General features: G+C 36.6%; 1 protein-coding gene across 24 annotated transcripts in view; it reads right to left on the bottom strand.

The window, feature by feature from the left end:
- CHRM3 (cholinergic receptor muscarinic 3) overlaps positions 1 to 14,801 on the bottom strand; it is a 286,410-nt gene that overhangs the window by 123,450 nt on the left and 148,159 nt on the right. For 2 of the 24 annotated variants that reach the window (XR_011808129.1, XR_005264396.2), the window contains one exon: positions 8,179 to 8,628. The exons of the other annotated variants lie outside the window; for them this stretch is intronic. The gene's annotated coding sequence lies outside the window, so the exon portion shown is untranslated. Of the gene's footprint in view, positions 1 to 8,178; positions 8,629 to 14,801 lie in introns of those variants that run through there. 24 annotated transcript variants of the gene reach the window in all.

Here is a 14,801-nt window from a genome sequence, read left to right as displayed (position 1 = left end):
CCCCACCATGCAACAGCCTCCTTTGAGGTAATTGCACAGCGTGATAAGGTCTCCCCTGAGCTTCCTTTTCTCTAGACTAAACAATCTCATTTCCCTCAGCCACTCCTCATAAGCAGCATGTTCTATAGAGCCTTCACCAGCTTTGTTGCCCTTCTTTGGACATGCTCCAGGGCCTTGATGTCCTTCTTGTGGTGAGGGGTCAAGAACTGAACACAGTACTTGAGCTGCAGCCTCACCAGAGCTGAATACAGGGGGACAATCACTTCCCTGGTGCTGCTGGCCACCCTATTCCTGATACAAGTCAAGATGTTGTTGGCCTTCTTGGCCACTTGAGCACGCTGCTGGCTTGTATTCAGCTGGCTGTTGACTAATACCCCCAGGTCTCCTTCTGCTGGGCAGCTTTCCAGCCACACTCCCCACAACCTGTAGCACTGTATGGGGTTGTTGTGCCTCAAGTGCAAGGCCCAGCACTTGGCCGTTATGAACTTCATAAAGTTGGCCTTGGCACCATCGGTCCAGCCTATCCAGATCCCTCTGCAGAGCCTTCCTACCCAGCTCCTGCCCAACTTGTTGTCATCTGCAAACTTACTGAGGGTGCCCTCAATCCGCTCATTCAAATCATTTGATAAAGATACTGAAGAGAACTGGCCGCAGTAGTGAGCCCTGGGGAACAACACTAGTGACTGGCCTCCAGCTGGATTTAACTCCATTCACCACAGCCATTCACACATTGATAAGAGGGAAAAAAAGCAGTTGGGCAGATATAGCAGAGACCATGTATGATGAGGAATCCAAATCTCTCTGGGGGTGTTAAAGTCTGGGGTTCTGGTTTGATCTGGAATAAAACCTGGATCAAATATATAATTTATGATTGAGTTTTCTTAATTTCTGCAAAGTCTAGAAGAGGTGGTGCTGCCTGGAGTATCTGACCTTTGAATCTTTCAAACCATGCTTAAGGTAAGCCAGAAGAAAACGAAGAGTTACCCACTTTTGTCCCTACTCCTCAGAAGTCAGTCTGCCTTCAGATCATTTGTTGGCTCAGCTTCTTTGGCTAGGTGTTGGCATAATGTATTTTTTTAGGAAAAAAAATAATCATAATGGATCAGAAAGTCATTTAAATTATAACAATGAACATTATAATTTAAATGTTCAACTAAAACAACTGAAAATTATGGAGGAAATTAACCTGTAAACAAGCTAATCTAATCACTGGTGTGACTAGCCTTAGCTCCAGTTGAATATAGATGTTTTCTTTTGGGACCTGTCCTCTTGCTCCTAAAATCTCTCTGAAAGCACACAAAGACACAATCTGACAACAGCTTTCAAATAGCTCTGCTCAGAAAAAAGAGTCAGAGGAAAAAATCTTCACAGTCCCAGGGATAGGGACATTATGAAAACAATATTTAAAAATACAGCTATCTCTATGAATGAAAACAAAAACAAACAAACAAACAAAAAAAAGCAAATTTTTCTCCCAATCATCCTTTTATTTTTTAAACCCATCTATTATTTGCATTTTTTTTCCCTTTTCTCACAAAGAATATTCAAGTTAGAATAGGTTACTGTATATTACACTAAGAAATAATTTTAAAAGGGCATTGACTTGGGAATAAGATGGCATGGATCATATTTACTGTATTTCCCCATCATTTCTGTAGCTTCCAGAATGGAAAAACAGAGAAAATAAAAACAAGAACATGGGTCGCAGCATGTCAATAAGATTCCTCACAGAAGTCCACAGACATAAAGTCTAGTGTCCGTCAAGCCAGACAAAAACGTATCTTTTTGATAGTGTGTTCATTTGTAGTGCGCAGACATTAATCCATCTAGAATATCTACATTAAAATGATGAATAAGAAAAGTAGAAACAGGAATAGCAAAGCAATGAAATGCTAAGATATGTTTTAACTTTGAAATGCAGCCAATGATTTTCCTTTGTGTAACAGGCAGAGAGGTGTTTTGAACAGGCATTAGAGTACAGGCTTACCTTAAGCCCATCTCTGAAAATTTCTGGGGAAGCCGAAGAGCTTGATCCTAAACTTTTGGCAGATTAGAAGGGTTTGCTACATTATGCAAGTGCAACATCCTTGGTCTGTAAGGGAAGTCTGAGAATGGCTCATACACAAATGGTGCAAGAGTAATATACCATATCAAACCCTTGCAAAGGGTCTACGAAATTACTTTTGACTAGGGGTAGAGCAGACTGGTAATTATAGTGATTGTCTCAAAAGATAATATGGAATGCAAGTAAGAATCATTGTACAGATCTAGCAACACATTTCTTAACCAGAAAGAGAGCAATACGACAACTGTGGTAAAGAAGTGACTCTACATTCTCTGGAGCTTTCTGAGCATTTATATGAAGATGTCACTGTGTTCACTCTTTCAATCTGAAACATGGGAAAAGGAAGTGAAATGTTATTTGCTGTACTGAGACCACCCTTAATAACTCAAGCGCATACCCAAGTAGATCTTACTGGAAAACCTCCTTGCACATCCCAACACATTTGAAAGTTCATGGCTGCTATATTTTTCTTTTTTTGTCTAGGACAGAAGAGGGAATATAATTTTCAAAAATACAAATAGGATACACAGACTTATCTTTACAAAACTATCTACTAATACAAGGTCTGGAGCTTTTAATGGAGAATACAGAGGTATTAAATCAAACCTCCTTGACTGATATAAACCAAAGACTGTCTCCTACACCCACTGTGAGTGAGAAAAAAGCAACTGCTTTTTTTTCTGAGACTGACTGACCTTTCATTACTCCTGTTGGTGCCTTCAGTACCTGGGCTTCCCTCCTCAAAGAAAATTTCATTGAAACCAGGTTGCTCCTATTTTCACATACAGACAGTAGTGCCATGCACTCACCAACTTTATTCTTAACTACACTGCCTAAATTTAACTAAAATCATTTAATTTCCTCCTTATATCCTCTGTATACATGCTGAGGCTGAATAAGATTCTGAGCTTTCATAATATATTCCTAGTATTTAAAGTTATGCAGCCTCAGCTATCTCTGAAATACATTATAGTAAGTTTTTCTTTGGTAGCACTTGTAGGAAAAAAAAAAAGTATAATTGGAGATATCATAAGGCAGCAATGAATAGAAAGTAATGGACTGACAGCAAGTTCAAAGACCCTCAACTACAGGTGATAAAGCATGAAAGATGACAGGTGGAAGAAACTTTATTTGACTATCTGAATCCCCAAAATTTGAAGACTAACAGCTAGCAACAGAGTCTTTTGGCCTTAAGACTGAACAAGTATGTTTTGAAGATTCAGTAGAATCTTTATGATATCATGTTGATGCAACTTTTTTGAAGATCCTTTTTTAGGATATTATTTCATTCTAGGGAACTGGAAACCAGAGTTAACATTTTGTTTACTTAACAGGTGACTTCGCTCCAACAGAATCAGCAACAGGAGATAAAACTGACAAATTTAAAATATCCCTTGCGTAATTCTTTGCTTTGATAAATATTTTATTTCTTCTCCACCTTTTGAAAGGAAGTCTTTCTCCAATAGATTTTAACCTGATAGTTGGGTACATGAATGGCAGTAAGATTACAGCAGCATTTGTAATATGTCAGAGATTTTGCTTTGCTATCTAAGAAATCTTGAGTAGGGTGGAGGTTTCTGATGCCTCTCAATGCAAAAAAGTAAGCAATTTTGTCCTTCATTCACAGTATCTCCTCCTGCAAGTTCATGAGCAGTAGATGAGCCCTGTGAGAGTTAATGTTTGCTTATTAGTTTCCTAAAGCTCTTTGACTACCTCCAATCTAAAAAATTCCCCTGAGTTGTCTAGGAAGGGACAGACAGAAGCATTGTTTTTTGAAGGAAAGCAATTTACAGAGGAAATTTCATGCAGAACAAAAGTGGGGACTTCAGCATCACATGGCATGCAATAGGGAATAGAAAAGAATACTGCATGATATTTTCAGCTTCGCAAGAAAAATGTCATAAGAACTAATGGAAGTATCACTTAATGGGCAGTTCCCTAAACATGATTATATTTTGGCAATGTATTGTTCAGGCTGACCCATCTGGGAGTGGTATTTCAAGTTGTCCTCTAGGGACTTGGTCTTTTTACAAACATACGACTTTACTTCTTGGGCATAATAGAAATTTCTTTGTGGATACTGATTACATGGGAAGTAGAGTAAGACTTCCTAGAAATTAGCTAGAAACTGAGAAATGGATTCCCACAGAAACAAAGAGCAAGCACAACCTTGCCACAGAATTTCTTATCCTTCTTTAGAAGTATGGAAACAGAACAGAACGCAATATTGGAAATGTTTCTTTGTGTATGTGATAAGCAATCGACTAATATCCAAAAGATGTTGCAATATCTCTATGAGAAGGACAGAGTTAAAAGTTATCAAGAACAGCATCTGGCAAGCAATCAACATTGCCACCATAAAACAAGAAGTGCTTTGTGTTTGCAAACACTATTGATTACTAGATAAGAGTGTGTATTATGAAACAAATTTAGAAAAGTCCCTAAATAAACCCTGATTAAGAGTTTCACCATATGCTCTACTGTTTTCCTGTTTCAGCACTCATAGCAGGAAATAGTTTACTAAAAAGCCCTAAACATTTAGAATGATTGATCCTTACTGTAGAGATCAGGAAGGACTCTGAGCATAGCATTACAACTAAAGATTTTGTTTCTAAAGATTTTTTTTTTCACTAAACTAGAATTTACTTTACAGCTAGTAAAATGGAACAATGAAATGATATCGGTATTAAACAGCTGTAATTTCATGTTATGCAATTTTTTTGCTTCAGCAACGTTACCCCTTTTACTACCTCCCAGCTTGCACTGCTAGCTTAATAGTCTGTTGTAAGGAGTCATGCTTTGCACAGATCACATTTCCATCATGTTGATTTTGTAGCATTTCTTCCTTGAAATACTCATCTATGGCAACCAGTTGAACTACTTTAAAATCATATTGAAACTTAGATCATATCTGCTCCAGTTCATTTGTCAGGTACCTCTGTGGAGGGCCAAGCACAGCAACAAGATGTCCTGATACCGGCACCCACAGACGACAGAGCCATGCTTGCCTTCAGAAAGCTCTGCTCTCATGTCCTTGCCTACTGAGATCTAATCTGAGCTAGCAATCTCCCACAGTTTATCCATGCTTCCTATCCATTATTATCAGAAGTTGCAGATAAATGTCACCTGTATTATTCTGAGATTAACAGTGTCATACAGATGTTCTGCTTCATTCAGCCTGTTGCATTTTTTGAAACACACGTATAACCCCATTCAGTCTCTGTCGGCTAGATGTCCGTGGTTTTCTAAGGGATGTGTTTGCCCAAATAAAAGGACTGATTGTGTTTGTTTGTTTCTGATGAAAAATAGATGAGGAGGACTATCCAGACCATCCTGGTTTTCATACATCTTCACAAAGGTGAGAAATGAAGGAACAGCTTTTCCCAGGGCAATAACTGCTGCTGCTACTCAGTTGCCTGTAAATGGGGCAGAAAAATCTCAGGTTCATGCCCCTTCCACTGGCACAAAGCTCATCAAACTGTCTCTGCTCCGACTTAAAAAAATAACTTTTTCTGCACCCTCCAAAGAGAAGGATGTAGCATTTCCACCATCCTCTCCTAGGGCAGTGCCGCTGTACACAGGTGCCCTCGGGAGCACCCAGTAAATCACATCATTCCCCTCCCTGGCCCCTTCCTCACTTACAGCTTAGTGCGCAGCCATTACCGACATCTTCTAAGTTTGCTATTCTGGGAGAGGAAACTCTCAGAAATGTCATTCTATTTTAAAAATTATCTAAAACATCATGTTGAAAGTTTAATCTGCTGCCTTAGACATCTCCAGAAACCCAGGACCCAATTTCACTCCCCCAAATCTGCTTCATGAAGACACTGCTATTACATCTGTCTTATAAAAACAAGATATTAATCAACTTGTACCCTCCTTTATTTTCTTATATAAACGTTTATATTTAATTAATGAAAAGTAAACATCTGGCTATTATTTGGCATGTTCTTTCCATCCATGACAACAATCACATGATGACTGAATGGATGAAAATCTACATGTATAGTTAACTATTAGCCAGAGCACTGAAAAGAGATGAAAAAGGAGCAGTACTGAAGCCAAAACATTATGATGTTATCAGCTTTTATGTGGGAAAATTTCTGATACTCTTCTGAAAATAGATTTATCTAGATAGCTCACAGGAACAATTCATTCCTAGATTCATCACGTCACTATCTGGTTAAGTTATTTATATTATGTTAGTGTGGAAACCTCTGAGTCAGTTAAAAAAAAATGAAGCATCAATTTTCAAGAACAATTTTTGATGCAAAAATGTGTGAAGTATCTAATCATGGTTAACATTAAAAGTCAGTTTATGATGACAATGTTTAGACTGACTATAATGATAGCGTGTTATTACATTTCACCACAAATTAAAAACAAAAAGTCTTAATTTATATAAATAGGATACACTATTGTTTTCAAGAAAACTTATACAAAAGTCTGAATACACACTGCAGTCTTTCTGTCCAGTGAGTTAACAGGAAACAAAGGGCAGTCACCTGTTCTTCTGAATTGCTATTACCATTGCTTATTAAGCCCCACAAAAGTGGAACAATAGAATTCCGTTCATTTTAAACTTGTAGTCATGAGGGAAAATGTAGAAACAAATAAATACATACACACATAAATATTACTGACAAGGAAAAGGGTGCTTTTGTCTTAACTTGCAGGGAACTTTCTAAATCAAATACTTTGGAAATAAATAATCCTAAATTTTGGGATCTTTACACTCAAAACTGAACTAGAAATTTAAAGCTGAGTATTTCTGCTGCAAGTATCCTGAATGAAAAAGAACTGGTCTTAAAGGAGCCAACCAGAAATTGTTTGTATTTTTCTTCAATACCTGACTTACAATCCTCTTGGTTCCCGTGCTGAAATAATGGATACTCCTCACTACCCCACAGAGATACAGTCAGTTTGTACACAATTCTTTAAAGCAATAATGTAGAGGGATTTATAGCCACAGAAAATAGCTTTGAGATGTAATCACTAAGGTAGAAAAACCTAGACTCCCTGGAAGCACAGGCTTGAATTCTGGTAGGCTCACCTCATCCTTTCATCTTTCAGAGGCAGATTAAATTCTGTGTAGCTTAACATATAGTCCTCCACAGGACTTTTAAAAGATGAAGTCCTATCTTCTTTAAGTGTTGTTAAATATAATATCTTTTCTCTTTTTCATTTATTTTCTTAAAAATAAGTCTTAGCAACTTTATTTTTTTTTCCCCTGAGGATATTTCTCTTTTTCAAGGCAGCTCTCCACCTTCTTTGTCTTGAAGGTTTTGAAGCTTTATTCCCTCGATTTTCAACTTTAGCATAAATGACAGACACTGCTGTAAGTATTGTACTACTCCACAGGCAGCATCACCAGAAATCAGAGCCCAGACAAATACAGACAATTTTTCAAGCGTTGCTCTTTTCTTTAAATTGCCATAGCTAAAAAGCCTCATTGGAACTATTACAATTTAACACTATTTTTTTTTTTAAAGAGGAAGAAACCTAAGCAAATACCCCACTAATTATTGACCCTTTCCAACAAATCTTTATCTGTACTGGAAAATGGTCTGAGCAAACTAATAACAATGGCTACTACTGAGTTTGAGCTTGAATTTGTAGAGCTCAAACTGCTGATACATATGACAAATAGTCAGGCTGGTATGTGTGTGGACTGTGGATCTACTTTAAGCATACAATGTCATCTGATGATATAACCCTTCATGCTCTTTGGGACAGTTTGTTCCAAATTGTCTTCAGGAAGAACTGTCCCAATTGTCTTCAGCCATTACAGATAGCCACTAAACTGCTAACAGAACCTCAAAATATAAAATTTTAAGGCTAGAAAGAATAGGGGTTGTATAGATTGGTAGTCTTGAGGTTTCTGAGTTTCCCCTCGATAATAAGAATAATAATAAGAAAAAGGATTTGTCAATAGTTTATATCTTTCTTAATGTCAGCTGGGTTTTAGGCATATAATCCAAATAGTCCCCAAAAGACAGATGCATAAAGATAATGAACAATAATAATTATTTAGAGAAGGTAATACCTTGGCATAAAACACATAATACCCACTCTTCAAAAGATACCTGAAAAGTCTTTTTTTTTCAGCATAATTTTACAAATTTATATTTCACTAACTTATTTAGATATGTTTACACAGCATCTTGGTTTTCCTTTTTGCATGCTGTTTTCACAGACTAAAATTTCATGTGTTCAAGTTCATGATGACACTTGCTTTAGGTAAACTTATTTTTATTTATAAACTGAAGACTCAGAACTTCCGAAGACAGACAAAGTATCCACATAATATAATGTCACTAACAAACTACATGTCAAAATATTGCCTCTCAAGCCTTCTGCTGCGAGTCAGCCAAGCTGGGAAATGCCAGCTGATGAGCAGCCCAGTATGTGCTTTTCAGACCAATGGAGCCTCCAGCTGTTCAAAACCACAGTCACACCGGAGCTGCAATAACCTTAGAAAAAGTGGTGCAGAAGGTAATGCCTGGAGCTCACAAGAAAATCAGAAATTAGGCTGAATGGTCTCCTCTTGTAAGCTGTGTTGCCTGCAACACAATACATACATATTACAATGGTTGCATAGGAAATGCTCAATGAATACATACAGGAACCTGAGACCCAGGTCACCAGACCCTGCAGATGTCACAGAGTAGTGAAAAAATCTCTAAGGAAATACTAAAATGTCGGCAGAGATGAACTGAAAGAAATCTTGAAAATATTTTGTCATACTTCAGGTTACAAATATAAGCAGAGAGCATTTGGGTCACTGAGTTCAAGACCTTGCCACCATGCTACAGAGAGCTCTGCTCTGGGCTGTACAACTTGCCTATCGAAGCTCTGCAATACTTTGTCTTGGGACTCCCCTGGGCAAGAGTCGGATACTGTAAATTTTATTTCAGTACTATCTGCTCAAAACTTCTACCAAGGTCTGCACATAAAACCAAGGAATTATTAGTCAAAACTATTTCAAATATTTTAGAGGAAATCATTAAATTTCAGAAAATAAAAGCCAGTCCTTAGAACCTAGCAGAAACGCAAGACAGACAGAAAACAGACAGTTGATTTGGACAGAAAGTTCACCAGCATATCTCCTCACTATCTTACAGGCAATAACTTTTTCAATACTATCCCTCTGACGATATATAGAAATAGATGTGAAAAAATGAAATATGTGACCAGTGCTTTTTAGCCAAGTGATGAGAACTATCACTAGAACTATCACTAGAGAACTATCAATAGAATCTTCACCGTTTAGGATGTGCAGGTCCTGGGGAAATGAGCTGACCCCAGACTGCTGTTAATGCTGCCTCCTCACCCCCATCAACCTGCCCCAACGAGCCGAGCTGGGACAGTCTCAGGGGCTGAACACCCAGGAGACACCAAAAAATGCCATGCTCTCTCCACACGTCTGAGCTTCTGAACATATCAGGGGCCAGCACCAATCTTTGGTATAGCAAAGCAAAATGCTGCTTAAGCTAAAGCTTGTTCAAGCAACAGTTTGTTAACCTCAACTTGCTGTGTTTTTTTTAGTATTATTATTTATATATATATATATTTTTTTTCCATGTGTGTAATTTTTAAATCAACAAAAAATTTGCTTTTAAACAAATTGGACATGAACAACTCATTCAACTCATTAATCACAAAGATTCCATAAAAGATCGTGGGTTTCTTTGTTTGTTTGTTTGTTTTCTGGGCTATTTCTTCAGGTTTTTGATCAGTAATATCTACAAATTTATTGATGATTTTTTTTCATCTCTGGTTTACTTTCCAACCAGAGATCTATAAACTGCTGTTGTGTTGCTGTTCAAAATACTTTTCATTTCACTTTAAGATAATCAAAGCAACAACAGCAATCCTTTTAACTAATTAAATTAATCCTTTAATTAATTTGAGAGAAGTTTGAAATTGAAGAATCATAGAGAATCATTCATTTTACAGCTCCATTCCTCAGTCTGTCAGTGCAGTCCCTCTGTTAATAGTATAAAATAGCAATACTCATAAAGGATGAAGTATCTTGCATAGAAAAACCTGCAGGCACACTATTAATTTCTTCTTCTCTATTAATGCCCACAATAAGCTTTAAGAACTCCCCAACACTTTAATTCCAGACTGCAATGAAGGTGACCCTAACTCATACAGGGTATCCATGTATTCTGCAAGCCTAAGCTAGGACCTGCTGAATCTGTCCTGAAACAACGAGCTTCAGACAAAGACACTTCAAATCCTCACCAAAGAAGCAGAGATTTCAAAATGCTTTGAGCACCAAGGATTCCTTTTTTTCTCCCACACGAACTGCTGCATTAAGTTACATCTATGTCAATACCAGGGCCGACTTTGAGGCTGCGGGGTTCGAAGAGTCGCTGTACCTTAAGGCATCAGCCCTTGGCAATTTATTTGGTAGAATCGTCTCTGCAATAGCATCGCAATAAAATGCAGGCATTTCTCAGAAGTCATGCACTGTCACGAAAGCATAACCTTTGTAATTCGCCCAGCACCGGGCAAATCAGCAGTGACCATCTTGCTAGAGCTGACTGAAAAACCCTCCAGCTTTCATGTACAAGTGATACACTGTGCCCAAGAACTGCAGATAAAGCTGTGTTTTTAATCGCTTATTCATGTGAAGTCTAAAATGAAAAAGGCAGAAAAATCCCAGAAAAAAAAAGTACAAATGCAGCTTCTGTGTCTAGACCATTTCCTTTCTTCCTATGTTCTCGGATTCAAAGCAACATCGATTACCTACTGCAGCTGAACCAAGACCTCCACTATTTTATCTTTTATTATTTGTATTTTGATAGCAGCCACCAACACATCAGTCACAATAAATTCCCCAGAAAATGCATAGGCTAAATAAGAAAACAAGAAAGAGATGGCTTACATCTGTATCAATGCAGTATGTTTTATTATAGTTACTGTAATACAGTGTGGTGCTGTAACATTTACTTCTGTGTGCTAAAAACATTTTTCTACGTTTAAGTAATTTAACATATCTTGAAATACACCTGATTTTAGTATAGTAATCTTTCTTTTACTCACCACGGTGATGAAAATAAAATAAAAACAGATATCAAGACAGCGCTATAGAATCAAGAGAGACAACATGAAAGGTACAAATTAGTGGCAAGATGATTGTTAGGAACAGTGTAACAAGAAAAACAGACCAGGCAAGTTGTTATCTTATGCACAGAAGGCAGAAAAAAAGTGCACTAGAACTTTTGGACATTTTGGAACTAAATGATTTTCCTTTCCAAACCAATTGCCTGAAGTAGTAATTTCTTTAGATTTTTGCAACTAAGTCTTCTTACATGTTTCATAAGACTTTATGGTTCTGAGTCAATAGAAAACACGTTTAAGCTTTTATATATATATATAAGCTTCTCCCCCTCCAAGGTTTGCTTAGTTTAACATGAAACTCTCAAGTAAATAAAGTTTTTATTCAATCCAGCATTACCTTAATTACTATTGTCCTCTGATAGTGGTCTTTAAAATGCAAACATTTCATAAATTAGGGGAAAATTTGTGCACGGCTTCTTTCTTTTTTATTTTTCAATATTGTTACTATTTAGCTATAAAGATTTATTTTCCCATGAGGGAAAAAGAAAGAGTCACTTGAGATTAATTGATACGAAGCAAAGAGATTGCTTTAAACTTTACATGAGAATTAATTTGAAGTTAGCAGCTGGTTTAAAGCTGACTCTAAAATGGGAGTAAGTATCCCATATGGGACTGCCCCGCTTATACAAGCTGCTTCAGCTTCTCTAAGCTTATATGTGCTTAGATCATTTCTACAGATAACCATATTGAAAAGCTGCAAATATTAGAGGAGCCTGGCACTACAGATTTACTGCCTTCCTTGCTGTTCAGAATGATAACCTGATTTAGTTCAAGCTGGATGGTCTCTTGCTATAGGGTGAAAAAGGAAAGAAGAATAAATCACTCTAGGTATCTAGGTATTAGGTATCTCTCTAAGGTATTCCAAAATTTTCCTAGTGCTAATCCTGTCACCCTCTTCTGGAAGTCATATTATCTTCAAATGGTTTAAAGTAGAATATGATATTAGGATTCCATATGAAACTGAGTAGGCATAAATTTCTAGCAAGAAAAGAAGGGAAACTGTATGTATACCAAATCATACGATTTCTGCACACAGACGCATACACAAACATGTATGACATTATATCTACAAATATGCAAAATGCACACACACACATATGCACGTACGTACTTTTGTACAGAATCTCCTCTCTTTCTCTGAGTTTTATAAGTAAAAAGTAAAATTTATAAAGCAGGGAGACAAGTGGATTCTCACATCCTACAGCCCCCACGTAACAGTTACCTCTGCAAATAACCTGGAAGAAGCAAGCTGTGCGGTTTGGAAGAGCAGACTCTAAAATACTCTAACAAAAGAAAGCCTTACGCTCCCCAGGCATAATGCAGAACTTCAGGCTGGTCAGGAGTCTCAGTTCCAGTATGAGTTTGCTTAAGCAGAACATCTGCCAAATGGCAACGGTCATCTTCTGTTGTACACTGATGCTTGGAGGGATTGTCACCAGAAATAAAGCAGTGAGAAATGAAGGATGGTAGGCAAACAAAACTATTGGAATAAACTGAACAGAAGTGCTTGGAACACAGAATGGGAAAGAATGAGTACTGTTATAATGACAACACTTTTAATTATATATATATTCAATGAAAAATAAACTATTAGAGAGAGAGTAAAATACTTCCAATTAATGGAAGTAATGTAATGTTCAAACTTAATTCCCTTGAGGGTTTTACTGTACTATTTTACTTAGCTTAATGTAATTTAAATTATAAACAGAATGGCTCTGTAAGCCCCCAGAGAAATGTATTTTATTTATAATGTATTTCCTTTGAAGTGGTTATGGAAATCATGCTCTTCCTGAGGTCTGTATCTCACATACCACCTACAGCTGCAAACTAGTCACTCCTCGCAAGTTAAACATGATCAGTCTGGAGAAGTACGTGACAAGAAAACCCAAGTTTTTTTTTCAATGCCAGAAGAAATAGAATTCTGCAATTCCAAAAACTGATAGTCTCCCCTCAAAAAAAAATAAAAAATAAAAGATCTTCACTGGCAAAAGTTAGGGGTTTTAGAAGCAATGGAATTCAGACATAACCAGTCCACTTCCATTTTTAATGCATGTAATGAAATAATTGTTTACACTATACTCTAGCGGGAATTACATCTGAAAACAATTATATTTTATATACTGAAATTTAAATACGTAAATGTTTCCATCCTTCATTTAAGTAACAAATTGCTTTCTAGGATAAAGTATACACTTTCTCTCAAGATTCATGTTACAAATGATTTGTGTTACCTTTTTTACTACAAGTAATTCAAGTATTTCATTTATGAGTAAGTAAGTGAATATGAATGCACAAACTGAACCCCAGTCTATGTGCTCCCCTCACCATCAATAGCCACTGCTTGGACTCAGTTAAATAACTACAGTCAAAAAGCTGTAAAAAAAATAGCTGTGAAAAAAAGCCTATTTTTACCTGTATAAAATTGATTTCAGCCATTAATCACTTTTTTAAACCATAATAGCACCTAACACCTCATGGATGAATCATTAACTAACACACTAGCCATAAATATACAATGGTCTAAACTGTGATGCTTCCCTGAAATAATGTCAAGCCAAATCACTTCAAAGGGGGGTTGTTTAAACAGGAACAAATCAAGTAAGCAATGTAAGATCTGGCAGCTTATGTTATGAACTCATGACAACTGTATTCACAAACTACATACGGTTTGAATTGACTATTCTTTTTTTTGTCAAGCCTGATCTTTTCCTCTAACCTACTACCAATTCTAAAACTAAATGAATAATTAAATAAAAATACAAGTTCTCATTAGGTTTGGGTTTAGAGTTTGAATGATGTTTCATGGGATAATGAAGAACAGCAAGTACTTCCATGCCAAACATTGATGCTCTAGAGTTTGATTGCATTAATGCACAAACTCCCTTCAAAGGAGTAGATTTTGGTGATTTAATAGAGTTTAAAGAAGATATTTAAATGTGCAGAAAGAATTTGTATCATGTTTATTAATGCAAAACAAGCAAAATAAATATGAATGATTTTTAACACTATTTTAAAAATAACCAACATGGATATGTTGCTGTACAAACTTTCTAAGAAAAGACATTTCCTCTATCTCCTTTTAGATCAGCCATTATCTAGAACAGACTCAAAAGTTACCTCAAGTGTCTTGGGCTTTGCACTTCATATTAGAAAGCTGATCTTTACCACAAACTTTGCAGACATCTATACTTTGCTAAAAGCTACTGGAGCACTTGTGTTAAATGACAAATGCTTGTCATTGTGACCACTACCATTGTGTTCAGGAAAGATTTTTTGATTCTGACAGCCCAAACAGCAGAGCTAATGTACCTTTGTGAAGCAAAATGATGCTGCTCCTCTTAACTAATGTAATGTGTTCAGATGAGCTGACAAATTCTGTTTAATGCAATGCCCCTTTGTGGGTGGTAAAGCATATTATTGTATTATTTCTTCATACATATAATCCCTTAAGAGGTAGCACAACAGTGTAAACAGAACACAATCCATTACATATATTTATATGAGTGGCTTTGTTATTGTTAATTTAGTATCAGAAAAACAAATAAACAACAACAACAACAAAAAGACAGTCATTTCTGGCTTTCTGAAACCTATACTAATATTT

The sequence above is a fragment of the Anas platyrhynchos genome, chromosome 3 (genome assembly GCF_047663525.1).
Source record: "Anas platyrhynchos isolate ZD024472 breed Pekin duck chromosome 3, IASCAAS_PekinDuck_T2T, whole genome shotgun sequence".
Taxonomy (NCBI): Eukaryota; Metazoa; Chordata; class Aves; order Anseriformes; family Anatidae; genus Anas; species Anas platyrhynchos.
The sequence above is the reverse complement of the archived record's forward strand: the minus strand, read 5'-3'. Positions and strand labels throughout refer to the sequence as shown.